Source organism: Ailuropoda melanoleuca, chromosome 4 (assembly GCF_002007445.2).
Source record: "Ailuropoda melanoleuca isolate Jingjing chromosome 4, ASM200744v2, whole genome shotgun sequence".
NCBI classification, from domain to species: domain Eukaryota; kingdom Metazoa; phylum Chordata; class Mammalia; order Carnivora; family Ursidae; genus Ailuropoda; species Ailuropoda melanoleuca.
In genome coordinates, this window is record NC_048221.1 from 141,823,430 (window position 1) to 141,845,397 (window position 21,968).

Below are 21,968 nucleotides of genomic sequence, written 5' to 3' on the forward strand. Positions count from 1 at the left end.
TACACATTCTACACAGGAGTTCAAGCTCCAATGGACACTAATGAATTGTGTTGAATTTTTTCAAAGCCCAAATCCAGTTGCTTTGGAGTCTTCCTGGAGTAGGTGCCTTGAAATAGATACATCTGCTTTGAATGAAAATAAATTGAAGGCCAACCATATTCCACCAGCAGAAACTATTCAAAGTTGTCCTGAAACAATTTCTTGCTGGATGGCTTACTCTTCTTGAAGGCAACCTACAACGTTCTCAGCATCTTGCTCCCACTTCAATTCTTCAACAATAGATCACTGGACTTGCCTCAGAGATTTAGCTTTGAAATACATCAAGCCACAAATGGCTGAGAAAATGCACATTGTCCGATGGCAGGGCTTGAAAGAAGTGTCAGCTTCCACACATTTCCAATCCAACACGAAGGACAGCATGCTTCTCTGAGATGCTGTGTGTGCTCACATGTGTGAGGGCCGTCTCCCAACACCTAATTATCTGGTGTGTGTCATATTTCCTCTTGTTAAGAATACATGAGGTTTGATCAACTTGGAAAATATCACTAACATTATGTCTTGGTGATGTCAAAAATTAAACTGCATGAGAAGAAAAGCTAGTAGAAAGAAAACTATTTCTCTCTACCACCCAGCATCTCTGTATGGTCTCCTGCTGTTTCCAAAGCACATGCCTTGAATCTTTGTTCTCCCTGAACCAATTCAAATATTTGAGGTTAATAAGTCCCCCCACTTTTTTAATGAATTAAGTTGTACTTCTAAGGCAATTTAGAAAAACAACCTTGGGATGCCTGAGTGGTTCAGTCAGTAGGCATCCAACTCTTGATTTCAGCTCAGGTCATGATCTCAGGGTTGTGGGATGGAGCCCCTGCATCAGGCTCTGCGCTCAGCTAGGGGTCTGCCTGAGATTCTCCCTCTGCCTCTGCCCCTCCCCCCTTCTATCTCTCTCTCTCTAAAATAAAAATAATAAATCTTTAAAAAAAGAAAGAAAGAAAGAAAGAAAGAAAGAAAGAAAGAAAGAAAAGCAACCTATGTTCCTCATTACCTCTGTATATCCACATTTAGTCCTAAAACGTAAAGATAAAAAGGCCCAGTTATGAATGCTACAGTTGAAGGCAAAATGCGGTAATAAAACAAAAGTAGGATCTACTGACAATGACTCCAGATTATGAATTCTGGGTCTACTCTTTATTAACTATATGTTAAGCGAATTACTTAACTTCTTATAACTTTAGCTACTATAATGCATCTAGAAACTGAATGCAATCACAGGAATTTGGTGATTGTTGGGCTGATTAAATAATAAATGTAAACCAGCTGTTAGGTAAAGAAGTTTAACACAGGGGTTCAGTGTAAGACCTATAGTCAGATGTCTGGGCTTAAAGAGCATTTACCACTTACTAGATGGTGATGGTGGCCAACTTGCATAAACCAGTTCTTAGTTTCCACATCTGTAAAATGGGGATAATTCCAGCATATCCATACCATGACATTGTTAAGGGGCTTAAGTGAATTATGAGTGTGTGTGTTTGTGGGTCTGAAATATGTATTAGGATAGTACCTAACACATACTGGGAAGTGAATGTTAACTGCTATTACTTTTATTAACAGCTCAGTTAATATAACTCAGTTTGTTCATACTTTATTTTCTATTTTTGGTAATGTTGGATTTATGGCTCTTGATATCCATAGCATTTAAAAATATATTTCAATAGCATTCAAATATTTTTTCAAATATTTATTTGAAAGATTTTAAATTAAATATATACCCTTTAATAGGAAAGAATAAGTCTCAAGTCACTGGCAGTCGTGTCTACATAGCCATCTCTGAAGGGAAACTATGACCCACTGCCAAGTTCTGACAGGGCTTTGTTATCCATGCAAGCAGTGTTGGTTCGATAATATTGCCTAAAAAGTACTATGCTTGGAATATATAAATAGTATTTGCAAGGTAAGAGGAGGAAAGTTCTTGAACATCACTGGGTCTAATGCTGTGTGTTCAAAAATGAAGAGCTATAAATTTATCTAATTATATTGTTAAAATATAGATCCTTAGAGCAGTGAACTGCAATTACTTTATTCAATTTGTGCCCAACAATTCTAAAGTTTTAAATGACTGTTATATCAAACCATCGCAAGATTTTGCCAAAGGGAAGATTATGCACAGATTCAGCGAAGAAGATTTTGAATAACAAATCTATATGAAAGTGATTAATGCTAGAAGATTTTTTTTCTTAAATATTTACATATCAAAATCCAAGTGGCTCATGGCATCATTATGAAAAAACTTTTAATTAACCAAACATTTTCTGTACTATATCTGTAGAAGGAATTGGAGACCATATAATGAATTAATTAAAACTTACAAAACTACCCAAGTGCCTCTCAGCCTAAGCAAAAACCCCTCTACACCTGTATGATTTTTATAAGACTGCAGCCCGAGGCCATAATTCGAGGCATAAATAATGCCAAAAAGTAGATGATAACTCATGGAAAAATCCAGAGTCAAGTCAAATTTACATGTTTTACTTAAACTGTAATTATTAAAACAGGTAAATGCATCAAAGATATTTAAAAAATTGTTTCCCAAAGCTCCAGTTAAAACAGAAGAGCTGTTGTGTAACCCTCAGGTAATCAAAAAATTCTAACTTGCCATATACAATTATTCCCCATATTAGAACTGTTTACTTTCACTGTCTGTGAAAGGAATGTGTGTAGGCTGACCCATGTAGTAAGTGATCATTGAGCATGTGGCCAACATTTGGTGCCGACAGTGAACGTGGGATGGGACCGCCAGTGCGCACAAAAGGCTACAACACTGGGCACGACGTCATGCCTGTGTGCCTTGCAAGCAGCATCAGTCACAGTGGTTTCCAGAGGACCAGCAGAGAAGAGAAGGCTGAATAAGGAAAGTATATTGGTGTCCACCTAACCCACCTAGTTCTTTTCGATTCAGACAGAATTGGCTTGAGTTCCACCCGAGCACACCAGGGCGCTCCACCTCCCTTGTAATTTTCTCCCCCAAGCATGCGACACCTTAGCCACACTGCATTGCCTACGGTGACAGCTGCTACGTTCTTCCCTCCCCCAACCACCACCCCCACAAAGCAATGTGTCCAGGGCAATGTGTATTGAATGGTCAGGAAAATACAAGAGGTTGACATATGAGAAAAGTGTAGTACACAGGTGTGTTTGCAATATTACGTCCTGGAGAAGTAGGTAAAGAAGAAATGCATCTTGTGTCGAACACAGTAACAATTCTCCCCCTCTGCGGATCTGTATCGCTGATTTTAAAACAACGGGATTTTTCCATGTACCTTTGTGGCATGAGCATAATACCCGCTCCAGTGCATGCCCTCTTCTCCCGTCCATTGGATGTTTCCAATTGCTTGGAAACAAGTACTATTTGGGAAGATGTGCAGGGAGACTGAAGTCATATCAGTTAAATAACAGAGACCAAAATGGGGAAATGGCATTTTAACATGTCTGAAGCTGGGAATGCAGAGTCTGGATTTGAACCCAGGTCTACGTGGATCAAAAGCACAAGCCTGTTTTACTAGGAAATGCTGCTTCACAAATTAGAAAATAAATGAAGAGCATAATTCAGGGGAAAGGTGTCATTTAAAGTAGACTCATGAAGATGGCAAGTATCCCCTCTGGGACATCACTAAATGAAGGACGAGGTAGACATAGATTGGGGACCTCTCTGGGGCCTTCGTTGCCCATCCCCTGCTACTCAAGGAGGGGGCTTCAGATCAGCACCCTTAATAACTGCACTTGGGGCCTGGAGGAAATGCGAACTCTCAGCCCAGAGCTGCTGCATCAGAACCTGCATTTTCCCGAGACCCCCAGGTTATCCCTCAGCACTTGTGAGTCCGAGAAGCGCTGATGTATTCGATCCCGTTATCCCTAAAGGTGGTCAATCAAAAGTACAGAGTTTGCAAATTAAATGGGAGTCTTCAGCCATGTGATGCGGCCACATGCCTGGTAAGAAAGTAGGGGTGACATCACACTCACCGACATGCACGTAGGATTTGGGGCGAACAGACGTATATTCTGAAGCAGAGATTACTAACCTGACTCCGCGACTGCTGATATGGGTGGGACCGCCCACAGCCATTGACAAAATCCAAACAAGGAAGAGGAAGAGAAAGGCCCGCCAGCCTCCACGCCCACCGCCCGGGCCCCCCGGCTGAGTCAGGGCTGTTCTTGGACTCCAGTTCCTCCTTGACGGAGCAGCACTGAGCCGGAATTAGAGGACGTGCAGGTGTGACCGCCCCCTCCCACCCCCCCACGCCCGCTTACCTCAGCTCTGCCGCAGGCCTCTGTTCTATTTGGGGACGGGTGACTCAACGAAGTCATGAGTGATTCTCAGCTCATGGGATGATGACATCCCTCCTCCCTGGGTCTGAAACCAATGTCTAATGTCTCTGTATCCTGTTTATCTTTCCCCGCTAGCAAAAAGGGAAGATAGTTAAAGAAAAAAAACAAACTCTTGATGCTGCTGAGGTTACAGGGTAACATAGTGTTTTCCAGAATTGACAGCCACGCAGAGCTTCCAGAGATCTCGCTCCCATGCGGGCTCTGACTCAGTAGGGCTGGGGTGGGGTGTGAGACTTGGGGTTTCCAGCAACTCGCAAGCCACGCTGGGCACAGTGGCAGCAGTGACAATGGGTAAAACCAGTAAAACCACATCTGGGAAAAGTCATTTGGAAGTGAGTATCAAGATTCTTTAAATACACTTTGACACCATGATTACGTTTGCAATGAATTTATGCTAAGTCAACGTTCAGGAATGTGTGCAAAGGTTTACAGAAGGGTGCTCTTCACCTACGTTTTACAGCATCAGAGATAAAGTGAAAATAACCTGACTGTTCTCAAAATAGGGACCTTGACCAAAAAAATTATGTAATCTGAAGTTACTGAAACAGAGGTTATAGAGGAAAAATACACTGGCAAGGAAAAACATTCAACGTAGAATTTAAAGAGAAAAATAGGCTATGAAACTGTTCGGTTAACCTCACATTGCATTACTTTATCTGAATATTAAGAACTCTGTGGGTATTTAAGGGGCATTAAAAGGACATGCGTAAAAGTCACATCTATGTGGTTGTATCAGGGGTAATTTCTTGTTTCCTTCTCATTTTTTTCCAAAAACTATATGCAAAATTCACCAAAAAATGTATTCATTAGAAATAAGAAAATGTCTAAATTGTACATCCATGAAACTGATGCCCCTTTTAAATTATTCCATGTTCCATGTTATACGCAGATAATATTCTGTATTACATCATCTTCTCTGTCATAGCTTACTAACCTCTAACTGTAGTCTAAAAACTGAAAATCTCTTTCACAGACACCAGCCCCGGGGACCCCAGTCTGACCCCCCGCCCCCCACCCCCCGGTAGGCACTGTCCTTGGTCCTGTAACTCACCTTCAGTTACTCCAGGCTCACATCTCCTTCCTCCCTACCCCTGCTCTCTCTTCCTGGCCCCTTTCCTCCTGCATTGATTTGGGTGGCAGACCTGGTGTTTAACTCCACACTCCCAGGAGACGATACCTCGGGAAACGCTGCCGTGAGAGCAGCAGGGCATCCGGGTTCCTGCCCAAGGTAGAGTCCTAGAGTTGCAGGCTGCGGGCCACGGGGAGGAGGCACGAGGATGCACTTCATTTCAATGAATCTGAAGTCAGAGGAGGAGGGCTGAGTGTTTGCAATGGGCAAGGTATTTGGCTAGTGCCCAACCCTTTTATACGGTGCACATCCTACCAAACCCTGCAAGGCAGGTCTCTCCTGAACTCAGGATCCCCACTTTATCGACAAGAGTGAGACAGCACAGGATGAGGGCACTCCCTAGCTCCCAGGAGCAGGTGGAGGCGGGACTGCCATCTAAGTCTTCAGGTTCCCGGTTGGCTCTCTTTACATGTTACACAGGGAAACACAGAGATCAAACACAGGATGCTCCCGCCAACTTGAACTTCAGATAAACAGCAGTTAGTTCCTTCGGTATAAGTATGTCCCATACAGTACTTGAGACATACTGTTCAGACTCAATGTGTCCTCCCCAAATTCATATGTTGAAATCCTAACTGGCAGTCTCATGGGGCCTTGGAAGGTAATTAGGTCAAATGAGGTCATGAGGGTAGGTTTCATGCGTTATAAGATGAGAGAGAGAGACCGCTGAGGGCACACTTGGTGAGGACACAGGGAGAAGGCAGCCCTCTGCAGTGGGGGGCAGGTGCTCACCAGACGCCCAGTCTGCTGGTGCTAAGATCTTGGACTCCCCACCTCCAGAACTGTGAGAGCCACATCTCTGTTGTCTGAGTCACCCAGTCAATGATATTTTCTTAGGGAAGCCTGAGCAGACAAATGCACTTACATTAAAAAAAAAAAAATCATTGTTTATCTGAAGTTAAAATTTAACCAGGAACTCTCTATTGTTATTTAACATGGCAGCCAGCCTTCCTCCTGCCCCTGCCTCTGGTATGAATCTAAATCAGATGAACTTTCAGTATTGTTTCATAATTTCCAAATAGCATGAAAAGTTCTGAAAGTATTTCTAGGAGTCCCACTCACTCAGAAGGTCCAAATTCTCATGATAAAAATCAGGTTGATTTTATAACCATCTTTAGACAGACTTCATGGTGATCCCATGCCTTTCTACCCCTGAGAGTCTGTGGGGCATGGTGGACACAGCAGGTCTGACACAAAGCGTTGAGCGACAGGAACGCACAGAACAAACGTACAACAGGTGAACACTTTGCTCAAAAGCAAGATGGCCTCTTTCACTGGACTCCAAAAGCAATTCTCAGATGACTATTTGGTATTTTCTTGCTCCTTTTTACCTTCATTTTCAGCATGATGATTGAAAGCTGAATACAATATCGATGTGGCAGTGTATTCTTTCCAAGGCTCAAATTCCAGAAGCTCATCTGTCAAAGGGAGAGAGATAACCTTCAACGAGAGAATCTCTAGTCATTGCTTTCAAAAAAAGAATATGTTGTGATCACCATGCTGGACGTTACTGTGATGCTGTCCAGTGGCGTGCGGTGCAGTGTGTCTCAAACTTTATCACACGTACAGTTCACTCAGGAATGTTGGGAGGCACACACACGTACCACATGGGAGGCTGTTTGGTGTTCGTGTAATGGTGTGCACGACCGGCACAATAAATGCCCAACAAATACCAGACTGAGCGTGTAGAGCATGTCAGAGTGTCCGTTTCACTATGTCCATGCGAGAACGGGAAGAACAAGGGCAGTGCCGTGGTTTTTACTCAAAAATAATATCACAAGTGGGCAGTATATTTAAACACTATGATGTGCTTGAATACCTTTCGATTCCTCAGGACGGATGTGACAATTGCGGGGATGGGACAAGGCGAGTGGAGAAGGTCACTGAGCTTCTCATCTGGGGATCAGGAAGTGGGCCCTGAAGACCGCAGACCTCAGAGTCTAAACTCACTGTCCCACACGCTCCTCCACCTTCTCCCCTGCATGGATACCGTGGACGTCCCACAGTACTTTGGTAAAAGAGCTTGGGAACCAAAAAATGCTCAATTTAAATCATGCCCTACCACTTATTAACTGGCCAGTGCTGAGAAAGGTTATCAGCTGCCCCAAGTACATTTCCTTGACTGTAAATTCGGGATTGAGCCAAGGAAATTACTCATTCAACAAACATTTGTTGAGCCTCTACAATTGAGAACAAATTAAGTCCCTTCCTTTATAGACTGTACCCTCTGTCTCACAAATTCTTTTTGAATATTAAAAATTAAATACTTAAAGCAATTCATGGGCCCTGGTAAGCAATAAATATACACTCCATTGCAGGGAGAGATTATTGGGGAATCATGCATAAGTGGCATTTTCTGTAGTAAGGTATTTTGGAAAAATAACTGCAGTATGTTTCTTCCCATATTTTTAGGTAATGGAAAAATATCCTGGGATGTTCCACTTACCAGGAAAGGGAGCAAAAGCAAAGAACAAAACAAAATGAAAAACCAAAGCAAAAATCTTTAAAATCATTAGCTCATGAGAGAACAACAGTTTTAGTCGTTGGTACTACTCCTATTAATTGTTTCTCTTTAGACTTTTCAGGCGGCTCCACAGGCAGAAAAGGTAGCTTGCAAGTCCTTCCTTGGGGTGAAGCAGGCAACCAAGCATCCTTTTTTCTTTCCCCTTGTCTCCACATCATAGTTGGTGACAACGTGTATTTGCAACGGGCATAAGAATGGCTCCAACATGTGGCCCTCGCCGCACCGTCATTAAAGAACTTACTATCTTCAAGATAAAAAGAGAGTCTGGGCGGTGCCTCTTGTTGGGGGATATGTTCAAACAAGGGAAAAAAGCACCGGGGAAATCAGCATTTTTCACTGTGTCAGTGGCATATTTATCTTCTAAAGTTTAAAAACTGCAATCTCCATAGCTGTCCTCTATCTGCCCTCAAAGTTAAAATGTGAAAGTATTTCAAAAGAAAGTATCAAAATGTACCCCTTAAGCCTGCTGGCATCACGCTTGCCCTTGGCGTGGGCTTACTGGCAACACACAAGCAAATGAGGCCATTCAGCCAGCCACGGGCTTCGTGCGACAGAACCGAGAGCCCAGAAATCAATCCCCGTTCATAAGGTCAACTACTATTTGACAAGGGAGCCAAGAACAGTCAGTATGGAAAGGAGAATCTCTTCAACAAATGGTGTTGGGAAAACTGAATAACCACATAAAGAAAATAGAATTCTTCTTATACTACTCAAAAAAAAAAAAGTCAACATGGTTTAAAATCTTAAACATGAGACCAGATACCACAAAGTCCCTAACGGGAACACAGTGAAGAAGCCCCTTGGCATTGGTCTTAGCAATGGTTTTTTGGGAATGACGCCTAAAGCACAAGCAATGAAAGTGAAACCAACAGGTGGGACTGTATCAAAGCTGGCGATGGTCTTAACCCGCCACCAGGTTCTGACATGTTAGGGAAAAACATCGTGCCACAGAGGGAAAGCCACTTTGAATGTCATGCTTCCTTGAAATGAGAATTTATTCAGGTCAAAAAGGTTTAAGATCTGACTTAAGGAAAACACAGAATTCCCTTCATTTCTATGCCAGCCGAGGGGTGTGCTGGAACCAACACCACCAGTGTATGAAAACCAGTGTCTTCAACTGTTTAGAATTTTGTAAATCTGTTGCTAAACACAGTAATTATTTAAAAATAAGTTGTATATACTTTCATGAAATAACCTCTTCTTTAAAAAAGCCAGTAACTATTGAAAATGGACCATTCCCAATTATTTTAGCACATCTCACTGTTATCTATGCTTTTTAGGTTATTTGCATGTGTTGTATCCGTAGGGTAAAAGATGGTAACACTGCGTTATGGCACATCTCTTCCCAACGCCTCACTGGGAGATTTTTGTGTTGGTCCCTTCGAACTGGCTACAGTCAGAGTGTTTACACCATGGAAATTGGCAACTGATACAAATGAGAGACTTTTTTTTCTGGAGAGTGGATCATTAAATATTTACCAGCATAGTTCTGATGCCATGTCATCAGTCAAAATATCGTCACCTCCAAATTATGTGTGCCTTGGAGAAGAAATAAGGAGCTGGCTATTTTCAATGGACAACGGTCTAACAGTATTTTGGGTTGTCCGCTCTCTGCACTGTCTCTGTCTGTCTCAGACAGGCATACATATACACACATATACATCACAGAAGCCAGGCTTCTAGGATTTCCAGCCTCATGATTTTGAGTCTCCTCAGGGTTACTACTCCCTTTTTCCACCTGGTAAATTTCCAATGATGATGAAGGACCTGGCCCAGGTGTCACATTTCCATGAAATAATTTCCCACTCTCCCCTGAAAGTTTATACCTTTGCACTACCTTCTCAATGCATCCCACTCTGACAACTGTATTTCAAATTGTGACCAGCCACCATTACCATCTTTGCGATGCTCTTGCTCCCTTACTCTGTTTTGTCATTTATTTTTCTTAAAAAGCAGTTACTAGGGGCATCTGGGTGGCTCAGTTGGTTAAGCATCTGCCTTCAGTTCAGGTCATGATCTCAGGGTCCTGGGATCGAACCCCGCATCGGGCTTCCTGCTCAGTGGGGACTCTGCTTCTCCCTTTCCCTTTGTGATCTCTCTCATTTTCGTTCTCTCAAATAAATAAAGTCTTTTTAAAAAATCAATTACTATCACCTTCTTACCCACATAAAATTTAGTTTTCCTTTCACGTCTATTTTAAATCCCACAAGGGCAAGGGATTATGTCTGATTTGCTTACACTGTCATGTGTCTAGAACAGTACCTGGCCCTCAGTAGACACTCAACGATCAATGACTTATTTCATCTGCAAGAGGCAAATGTGGGTTCCAAGATGAGACAAAACATTTACCAACTCTGTGTCTTGTGGGGTTTTGACTTGCTGCTCACATCCACTCAACACAAAGCTTTTATTTATTTTATTTTTTTTTTTAATTTTTAATTTTATTTATTTATTTTTTTTTGATGTAAAGTTCGATGATTCATTAGTTGCGTATGACACCCAGTGCACCATGCAATATGTGCCCTCCTTACTACACAAAGCTTTAAAGGCATGCCGTTGTGCCTTGTTTTATCTTATAACCAAGGTATTTTACTCATTTAATAAATAGTAGCACTGCTCCAGGCCTAGTGAGAAGGATACTTCCTATAAGGTACAAACCACATAAAGATCCTTGAAAACACATTCCTCGTAAATGCCCCATTCTTATACGGCAGAAAGTAGTGGAAGAAACATGGCTTAAAGATAGTTCAGGCCCTTTTCCTTTGTGATCTTTGTTGTACGTTTATGAGTAGGAAACATTTCTAAAATATTCAGGAACTGGGGCACCTGGGTGGCTCGGTTGGTTAAGCATCTGCCTTTGGCTCACTGAGACCATCATTCCCAGGTCCTGGGATCGAGCCCCACGTTGGGCTCCCTGCTCAGCAGGGAGTCGGCTTCTCCCTCTCCTTCTGCCCCTCTCCTCCTGCTTGTGCTCTCTCTCCCACTCTCTCTCTCTGAAATAAATAAAATCTTTTCAAGAAACAAATAGATAAAATAGGAACCAAGGAATCTCCAAGGACCGTCTGTGAAGTGCCGGTGAGCTAATAAGCCGCAGAGAATGTGATGTGATTTTCAGGTTTCCACTTGCTCCTTGTGGCTCGGTTTTGATTCTATTGTGTCCAAAGCAACATAGAGGGAGATTTTATTCCATTTCTACTTAATTCATGTTGTAGGGTTTTGCCTTTTTTTTTAATAATTTTTATTTTGTTATGTTAGTCACCATACAGTACATCCCCAGTTTTTGATGTAAAGTTCCATGATTGATTATTTGTGTATAACACCCAGTGCTCCATGCAATACGTGCCCTCCTTACTACCCATGACCAGCCTATCCCATTCCCCCACCCCCCTCCCCTCTGAAGCCCTCAGTTTGTTTCCCAGAGTCCACAGTCCTTTTGAATATTGGAAAAGGTAGACAATTTTTCCTCCCCACTGCCTGTGCAAGTATGACAACAGTGGCTGTCAAGGCTGGGCTGAAGCACGGCATCCGAGGCCCATAGGAGCAAGCATGTTGGTGAAAAACCTGAACATGAGCATGAAGGTCACCTCCATGTAGAAAAAGGGGGGGGGGCAGAGTCCTGACATTGACCAATGACTATCATGTGACAGGTTCCTTGATAAGCTGTCCCAGTTCCTCCAAAGTGGACATTACCGTCTTTGCTTCTGTCACATGGAGTCTTGGCAATAGTCTAAATTTATTGTCTCTTCTTCCGAGAAAAAATAATGGCATTAATCCTTTGGCAGACCTCTGTAGAAAAACCCACAGTAAGAGGAGTCCCCAAATCCTGATGTTCTCAGCTGTTGGAACAGGACAACAGCATCAATGACCCCCAGCACTGGGGTTATGGTGAGCATAGCAGGTCCCGTATGTATGTCAACGCACACAGTGGCCGTGGTACTAGTCATAGGAAGGACAGCTCCTCCCGCTGATACAGTCACCAGCATTACAATGGGATGTGTTCTTTCCCACCTGCATTGTAAGCTGTTAGAGAAAGAAGAATTATTTTTACAATAAATATGCTTTAGGGCCCAGACCCTGGTAAGTACTTAAATATTTGTGGGAAATAGATTGGATTAAAAATTGTGCCTGATTGTCATTCTCATCTTTTCATGTCTATTTCCGTTACTTTGAGAGAAAGAAGTTATCTCTTAAACATGGTCTTCCAAAAGGATCCAAGAGAATGAAAGATCATTTTTTTTTCACTACTTTTTCACATCTCAGTCATCTGAGTAAAGGAGCACTAAAGCTCTCTCTTTCTCTGCAGAATTTGGAAGGCCAGTGTTTTGGAGAATCTTCCTCGACTTAGCACTCCAGGCTGCCACACCATTTATGTGAGTTGGCACATGTGCTGAAACCTATCCGTTATCCTACCTGAGGCACTATAAGTACCATAAGGATCATGTCAGGTTTGCATTTTAAGAGATGGGTTTAAATAAGAGATACAATAAACAGTTTCTTTTTTTTTTTAAGCTTTTATTTATTTATTCCAGAGAGAGAGAATGTCAGGGGGAGGAACAGAGGGAGAGGGAGAAACTCAAGCATGGAGCCCAACTCTGCTCTGAGCATGGAGCCCAACGTGGGGCTTGATCCCACCACCGCGAGATCATGACCTGAGCCTTAGCAAAGAGTCGGACACTCAACCGACAGAGCCACCCAGGCGCCCCATGAACAGTTTCCTAAATGGTCACTTTTCTTGGTTTGGTTAAGAGGACCGGGGAAGCACATGTCAGGATCCCAAGAAGAAATCTGAAAGGTAAGATAGAGAAGAGTCTGCTCCGTGTTCAAGGGTGAGCTCACTCTGCTGAGAAAGTGCTGTCGTCAGCTGCTGGGCAGTGCGTCGGACGATGGCGGAGCGCTCTGGAGGGCAAGCTGGGGACTGGCACCATTACACAGTCATAAAGGAAGACCTATATTGTATTTTAAAAAAGTATATTTTGATACATTTTGACTGACAAGGCTGAATCAGGGAAGGGAAGCAGGACTGGGAAGGACTGTTTTGTAAGATCGGACAAAGAGAGGACGTTTTAAAACTGAACGCTATGTAACAGAGAGTCAAGACCTTCACTGGACCCATCTAGGGAGACAATGGAAGGGAGACGTGTGAGAGGCATCGAGAGGCAAAAGGAGTCAGTGATCCCCTGTGGGTGGGTAAGAAGGAGGACACGTAGATGCGATCAGCTGTAACTGCTCATTATTTCGCCCATGCACCCACCGTCCCAAATCCCGCTCCCACCACCAAGCCTTCTGCACGAATAGGCACAAAGCTGCTGTGTAAACAGAACTCTGCCCTTGTTACGATGGAGTATTTTAGCAAAGTACCTTCCAACTGAACAAGGGAATAAGCTTCCGCGAGGCCTGTGGAAATGGCTGAAGACCACCCGAATGAGAACAAAAGAGCCTATCTATTCAGAGCCTGCTGTAGCCCGGAAGTCAGAGGCTTTGGCTGAGAGCAGGTGAGGGGGGGAGAGGGAGATCTTTGTGTGCAGGAGGAGGGGGGTGGAAGGCTGCAGGTGGGCTTCAGCCCGAGGTGTGAGGCCTGAGGAAGCCGGAGGAGGGGCTCCCAGAAGTGGGAAGTTTGGGAAACATCTGACTTTCTCTAGCTGACACTGAATTGAAAGAGCCAAAATGTTGGCAGTCGTCGCCCAAGTGTGGACCTTTGGGCTGATGGCAGAGCTGGGGTTAGTCTTTGGTGAGCAAACTCGGCAGTTTGTGGTCTGAGTTCTTTTTGTCAGATATGGTCTGGCCACTGTCCCCCCATACTCATCTCAGCCCCACGTGCAGTGCTCAACTGAAAGGAACTTTCAGGAATCATTTCATTTAGTGAGCCTCTCATCAAGCACATCTATCTGTTTTAACTGGCAGGAGAGATTGCAGATTATTCAAATGCAAACATTTTAAAATCATAAATGCAGACAACATGATAAAACTACCTCTCTAACTTTCATGATTAATGCTCTTCAAAAGGGTATTTCCCCAGAATCTGGTTAACCCAGCGTTTCCTTCTTTTAAATACTCTTTCCAGTTTTGTTGCTTTGCCTGCAGAAATGGTGATATAATTGATACAGAAAAAATGGAGCTGTTTTGGCTGAATAATAAAGGACAGGTGTCTGCAAATAAATGTTTGTGTGTCATGGGCTGGGGGTTGTCAATCACTCTCTCTCTCTTTTCTTTTTTTTTTTCTGCGTGACTTAATGAAAATTGAAATTATCCAGCAAATCCATTAGGATTAATTTAATAACAAGAAATTAACTAATTGGCACAAACAGCCGTTTAGGTAATGGGACAAGCTAACCCAACCTTGAAAATCACAAGTGACTTTTCAAAGCCATTTTGAGCATTCATAATTTACTGGGAATTTTCCCATTCCTGAGAACAAATTGTTGTGAAATTGTAGCCCTTTGTGACTTTTTAGGGGTCTTCACAATAAAAGCCTGCTCTGTTCAAACAAGCTATTGCTTATCCAATATATCATAATGGTCTTGATTTGTGTGGTCCCTTCATGGAAACATTGAAAGAGGAAAATAAATGATTACAAATATTTACAGTTTCTGGAGATTCGTATCATAGCACAAAAAATACCCTCATAAAATATTTGATTTTAAGAAAATCTAATCTGATACTGTCTGAATCAACATTTTTTAAAATTAAAGAGTGTTTATTTTTCCAAAGTGCACCTAACATGGTTTTCTGAAGCATGTCTACAACATTTTCTTGGCAGAATCTGGTACTCCACAAGAATAAATTGTGTACTTTGGATTTAGTGGTTGTTGCCATATTTTTTAGATTTTTTTTTTATTGCATAAAACATCCTGATACTCTAACCTACCACTAAAAATTGAAGTTTACCATCCATCTAGAAAAATCTATCACTGGAAACACAAGTTGTCCTTTGATTGCTTTTCGGATGATGTGTTTAAGCATAGTGGCCACACTAGGAAAAAAAAAAATTCTGAATTTAAAATGTTTTGTCACAGGTTAGCAAGATTTTCTAATTTCCGTCTCCTGTTTCTGTTTATTCTTCCCTGCCCCCTTCTTGAAATTTTAAAGCAATTGGCTTTGGGTTGTATTTGGATAGAGATGGTCTTAATGGTTTTTCAAAGTGCTCCTATTTCTAGTCCCAGGATATGTAAACTATCCTTTAGGATACACTTCAAATACTGAAATAGCACCTATTACTGTGGCTAGCTCATAAAAATAATCCAATAGCATTTTTGTTCGCATCACCATCTCTGTAAACATCACCCATTAGTAATATTACCCAAATACCTCTTACATTCACATTTGTTCAATCTTCACTTTTGTCTCACAGCTAAAAAGATGTTTGGGAAATATCCTTGCCCATCCTAAGAAATAAAGCTTCTGGTTCAACCAATATAGAATCATATCCTTCGTAGCTCTGGTGGCCAAGTGAACATTTTTTGCACAAGTATGTTGCAATGCTCAAAGAAGGAGGCAGACCTACATCCCTCCTCAAATTCCAGTTTCCATATTGATTTCAGTGAGGAAAGCAATTAATGTGGTCATCATAAAAATAATCTTAGCATTTATTTCTCTACTCCTACTCAGTGCACTGCCATCAGTTTTTGCTCTGAAATAGGAGTCTCACCAAATACTTGGGAACAAACGCATTTTATAGGCATCATGATAGAGATCTCCTATAAAATGAACCAGTTGAAATTGCAGCTGAGGGTTTTTCAAATCATCTTTATTAGGATTTTTCATTTAACCCAAATGCAACATTGATGACCTTTATCATCAATTTGCTTGCTTTTTATTATTGGAGTTGGAGGCAAAGAAAGATAAGAGAATTCTCTAAAGGAATAGAAACAGACACATGAATGCCTCAAGTAAGTGGTCAGTTACCTTGGAGTCACTTGTTCCAAGAGTTTAGTGTTTCTCAAGGAATTTGTTTGTTTTGTGAACTTTATAATGAGGAGCTCTGGAAAGACTTTAATCCAGGGTAAATAAACGATTGTATTCTTCACCATTTTTTAACATTAAACAATCATAAATTGGTACTCAGTGATTCTTAGCTCTAGCTGATAACAGATTATACCCAACTCTTTAATGAAATGGCATGTAATTCTCAAAATTAAAGTGCTTTTCAAGGAGCAGAAATCTATAATGCACACTTATTCCGTGAGACATGTCTATGGTATAGAAGTATTTCAAAGGAGGAAACCAGAAGGTTTTTGAACATGTAAATAATTAACACTCCTTTAAAAAAGGAAACATTTTTCTTATACTATATGAATCAAAAAAGAGCATTATCGGAGTGCCTGGGTGGCAAAGAGGTTAAGCGTCTGCCTTCGGCTCAGGGCGTGATCCCGGTGTTATGGGATCGGGCCCCACATCAGGCTCCTCCGCTATGAGCCTGCTTCTTCCTCTCCCACTCCCCCTGCTTGTGTTCCCCCTCTCTCTGGCTGTCTCTACCTCTGTCGAATAAATAAATAAAATCTTAAAAAAAAAAAAAAAGCATTATCACTCAGACTATATATTAGGCAACATACTGTTTCCTGCCAGGACTAATTCCCATTGTCAGCACTGCTGGGACAGGGACGGTCTCTGTCTGCTGTTCAATCCCACTTCAAAGACTGCGGGCCTTGGATCCCAAAAGGATCGAACTTTAATAAGGGCTCTGCCCTTAAACATCTAAAGTTCTTATGTTTTGCCAGTTTACAATCCTCACTTCCTTTTGGGTGGAGGGAGGAATATAGCCTCTGATTCAATTTCCTGGGGCCGCCGTCACAAAGCCTCCCAGAGACTGGACAGCTTAGACAGTAGAGACATATTGATGAGGGAAGAGAAGGCTGGCAGAAGACAAAGCATAGCATAGGCCTCCACCCTGCAACCTCCCCCACCCCCAGTCCTGGGTGGGATCTGTGAGGTTCCTCCAGGAAGCCCACAACCATCTCAATGCTAATGCCTTGCCAGAGGGAAAAGCAACCTTAACTTGACAATGGCAAAGTCTCCAGTATCCTGTGAGTCTTCTTTAACATATGAAAGTACTCTCTCAACCTTCCTTTTTTCCTCATCTCCCCCAACCCCATAGTATATAACCAGCCACCCCTCACAACCCAGGCAGCAGCTCTTTCTGCCCACGGGTCCTGTCCCCGTGCTTTAATAAACCACCATTTTGCACCAAAGACTCTCAAGAATTCCTTCTTGGTCGTCAGCTCCGGACTCCACCGCACTGAAGCTCAGCTATACTCCAAGAGTACGTCAGTATGACCTCACAGCCTGGAGGACAAGAGTCCGAGATCAAGGTGTTCGCAGAGCTGGTTCCTTCTGAGCCATGATTGAGAATCTTCCAGACCCCTGCCCTGCTTCCGGTCATTTGCTGGTCGTCTTCCACATCCGGTCCCTCAGCTTGTACGTCTCCGTGTTCACTCTCACATGGCACTGTCTGTGTTCATGTTCAAAGTCATGAACATGAGTCACGCCTTATTCGGGGCTCACTCTACTCCAGTGTGACCTCACCTTAACAAACCACGTCGGCAATGACCCTGTTTTCAAATGAGGGCACATTCTGAGGTACCATGCATTGGGACTTGAGCATATGATTTTTGCAGGGACATAATTCAACCCCTGATAGCATCTGTTCTGTAGAATTGCCATAACTGAACATGTACAGAAGCAGACGGTACACGTGTTTAATACATGCTTGTAAAAGAGACAGGTGTCTGGCATCTTAGTAAAGAGGACCCTGGAAGCACAGCCCCTGGATTAAAACCCCACATCTGTCATGTATGAGCTCTGTGACCTCACCAAGCCTTGAGCCTTCTTTCTGTAAAATGGAGAGATATTTAATGCAACAAAATATGTAAACTGTTTGCTATGGTACTTAGCACTTAGCCAGCACTCAGGAAATACTATCTAATTATTAATTAGATTAATTAAACAACCTAATTATTAATATATCTGCACTCATATATCAGTGCATTTTAGTCTTCTTCTCCTTTCTTATTTAAATATGCTCTTTTATTTCTACAGATCTGCTCCCAAGTCCACTTCCAGTCACCCAACTACTGATTCTGACACCAATGAGGATTCTGCAGCCAACTCCAGTATGAGAGAGGGGCGTCCCAACACCACCAGGCAACTCTCTGACACCAGCTGGGTGTCTTACAATGTAGGTCACTTCTGCCATTTCTAATGGAGGCACTACCAGATCTCACTGGTAAGGGCTCAGCCTGAGGAGACTGCCCCCCACAGTTCAATCACAAGTCCACGTCCTCACTTGTGCTTCGGGTCCACTGGCTACAGACTAGAGGCTCCAACAAGTCTTACCTGGGGTTCGATTCATTTGCTAGAGCAGCCGACAGAACTCAGAGAAACATCTTACTCACTAGATGACCGGTTTATCAGAAAAGGATGTATCTCAGAACAGTCGGATGGAAGAGATGCATAGGGCAAGACATGGAGAAAGGAGCTTCCGTGTTTTCTCCAGGTGTGCCCATCTCCTCAAGTCTCCGCGTGTTTTCCAACCTGGAAGCTCTCTGAGCTCCATCCATTTGAGTTTTTATGAAAGCATTTTACAGAAGCACGATTGATTAGATCATTGGCCATTGACCATTGATTCAGCCTCCAGCCCGTCTCCCCTACCTGGAGGTCAGGGTGGGACTAAAAGTCCCAATCCTATAAATCACAGGGTTGGTCCTCTTGGCAACCAGCCCACATCCTTAGGTGCTTTCCAAAAGACATCTCATTAACATAACAAGAGATACCTGTATTGCTCTCATCACTTAAGAAATTCCAAGGTTTTTAGGGGCATTGTGCTAGGACCAAATATACATATTTCTTATTATAAGTCATACCATCACAGTCTCCCCCACACATCCCATTATAATTCTAAGGGCTAGGCAGAGACAAAACACTTTAAAGTTTTGATTAGCTTGTTAATTGGTTTTGTTTAGTTGACATTCCGTGGGTGTCAAATTACTTGTCTTGGGAATTTGAGTTAACTATCATTAAAGACATTTTTAGTCATTCCTCTTCTCCATTAAATTTTTAAAACTTAAATTTCTACAAGTACTGAAATGCCCAAATTAAACTAATATAGATTTTTAAATTGTAGTTTTAAATTATTTTCTGGAAAAACAATCAAAATTTTCCATCATAATCGTTTATGAAGGTTGTTTAAGAACTTAATGTTTCTAATATTTGAGAACACTGAAAGGACCTGTTTTGACAAAGACCTAACTACATTTTATATAAGACGACAGAACAGACACTTTCATTCCATAGGTACCATGAAAGCCTAAGATACTAATTTCAGTATTTTCATACTTACCCTCTTCTTGTGGCTTTCTCAGTGTGCAGGGCAGGGGACACACGACAAAGAAATAAGCCTCACTGAAACAGACCTTCCCAGCTCGTCTGGTTGAGCCCCACGAACTCTTGTCCAGCCAGCCTCCGTGTCCATAGAATAACGGAGAGCATTTTCAAAGATGATGTGGAGATCTGCTCATAATGACAAGCCTGTCCCCCGACCAGAGAGTGAAGTGGGGTCCCCAGGCAAGTGTGAGCCAAGACCCCAGGTCTACAGGGCCCCGAGGTTGCACTGGCGTCTTCTCCGCACACCGCAGCCGGTGTCCCCTCTCCCGCAGGCGGCCCCAGGGTCCGCGCCGCACCTCTGACGATTTCCCAGTGCCCTGGGGCAGAGGACATGCTTGTTTTGGCCTGAGTTGCTTCTTAGGGGTCCATCTCCGTCCCCGACAACTGTCATCTTGGTCTTCTCTCCGCACCGCTGGAGTTCATCAATCCTCCAAACAAACTCACAGAGGAGCGAGGTTCTGACCGTGGACAAAGGCCTCCTCAGCATGGAAATGGACCGCAGCGTCGGTGCCAGCGAGCTCGTAACGTGCTGAAGAGGGTCCGCTTCGAAGTCCTACTGCCTTGACTGCCCTTCCTGGCACACACTTCGGGTTAGTGACTCTCCACGGCTTCTGCTTGCCCTGCACCACCTGTAACCCCCACCCCCTCCGGAGAACCACCGGCTCCTACATTCCGTCGCTGTGGTTCGGTCAGGGCGGCACCGGGGCTTGGCACGTGTTGGTCCAGTCCTGGTCGGTGAACAGATTTGTCCAAACATAGACATGGGTTCAAACCATCAAACTGTGACCGATGCCCCAGAACTTCCGCAGGGGCTGTCGGGAAAGGGGCCCGCTCTTCCCGGCTGTGCTCCGCAGGCACCTGGGATGAGGGGCTAACACGGCCGCTTGGCATCCTCGCAGGACCCTGGAGGGGTTTCCGAGCAAGGAAAGTGTTGCCGAGGAGCAGAGGCAGACTGATGTCATCCTGACTACTTGCTGCACTGAGTGCCTTTGCGACCTTCCGCGTGGACTCAGCTCCAGGCTGCAGCTCAGAGTAGAGTCTGGAAACAATGCCAGTGACCTTTGCTCAGTTCCTGGGAGAGAGTGAAATGACATGCGTTTCAGTCAGGCCCTGGGCCGCAGACCTCAGGAACCCCCTGGAGCTCAAGTTAGTGCTTTGAACCTAATTCCGCTGTGCAACTCTAAGTCAACTCAAGAAACGCGCATCGGACTCTCCCAGCGGCTGCCCGCAGGCTAGAGCTGCTTTGCCTGCCCTTTCCTCCCGAGAAGCTCTTCTGTCCCGTCTCCCCAAGTCACTGCCCCGCCGTAGGAGCTCTTTCCTGGGGTGCTAGGAGTCAGGGCCACGTTCCTGCAACTCGCCTAAGTCAAGTGGTTTCTTGAGCTCTGTGTCAGCAGAACTGATGTTGGGAAAAGGCAATAAAAAAAAGAAAAAATACAGGGCTGTAGTTTCATTTGTGATATATTTTTATTAAAACGGTTAATGACTGAAATCCAAGTTTCATACAACCTGTAGTCACCCTACCGGCAATGAAATTCTACAGATTCCAGTAGAAAGTAAAAGTACAAAATCGAGATATTTTAGTGATCTGCAGAATGTAAATTTGTGTAATGATTGATGCAGGAAAAAAAACCAAACTTCTTGGTTATGTAACGGTTGGTACAGATTTAAAACTCTGCTCAGTCTCCTGGTGACTAACATTGGTTCTAATAAGAAACATGTAAATACCAATATAAAAATAACTTGCAGAGGTAAAGTGAGAAATAAAGAACGAATCTGGAAGAATTTTTTAAATAACCATACCTCTGGGCGGTGGGGAGGATGACACTATCTTGAGTTGAATTATTAACAATGATAATTATTTGAAAACAAAAATATCATAGAACACAAGTATAGATCACATTATAGGTAAGAGTCTATTAACTCATAAATACTTCATAAAATACATTTTTAATAGCATAGTCCAATGAACGTCAAGTGTGTCCCTAACGACCTGTCAGGTATGTATACCCAACCAAAACAAGCCAACAGACCAAACAAACAAAAAACAAAAACAACCGATTATGACAAGCTGTTAAATAAACCTTTTATTGGGAAACTATCACAGGACTATGAAATGTATGCAGTAGGCTTCCGTCACGTCACGGGCGGGTGTGCAAGAATAAAGGAATAAAGCTGCAGGAAACTCCTCCGTAAGTGCTCATCACACCGGCTCGTCACCCCCCCACCCCACAGGCCCCCCCCCATGTGTGCCAAGAACTGTCCAAAAGAAAATCGCACATTTTTTGAAAGTACCCACTGTGAATCAGGAAGACAAATGAGTACAGACATATGAATTAATGATGATAAAACATAATGAAAAGACTAGTTGTAATGCTGTTTAATTTTAATTTTTTAAAACTTTTTTAATTTAATTCAGTAATTAACATATAGTGTATCATTGGTTGCAGAGGTACAGGCCTGTGATTCATCAGTCTTACATAATAGCACATGCCTCCTAATGCTGTTTAATTTTTAAACAAAATGCTTGGTTACCAGCCTAACCTGGGGCCTAACCGCCAC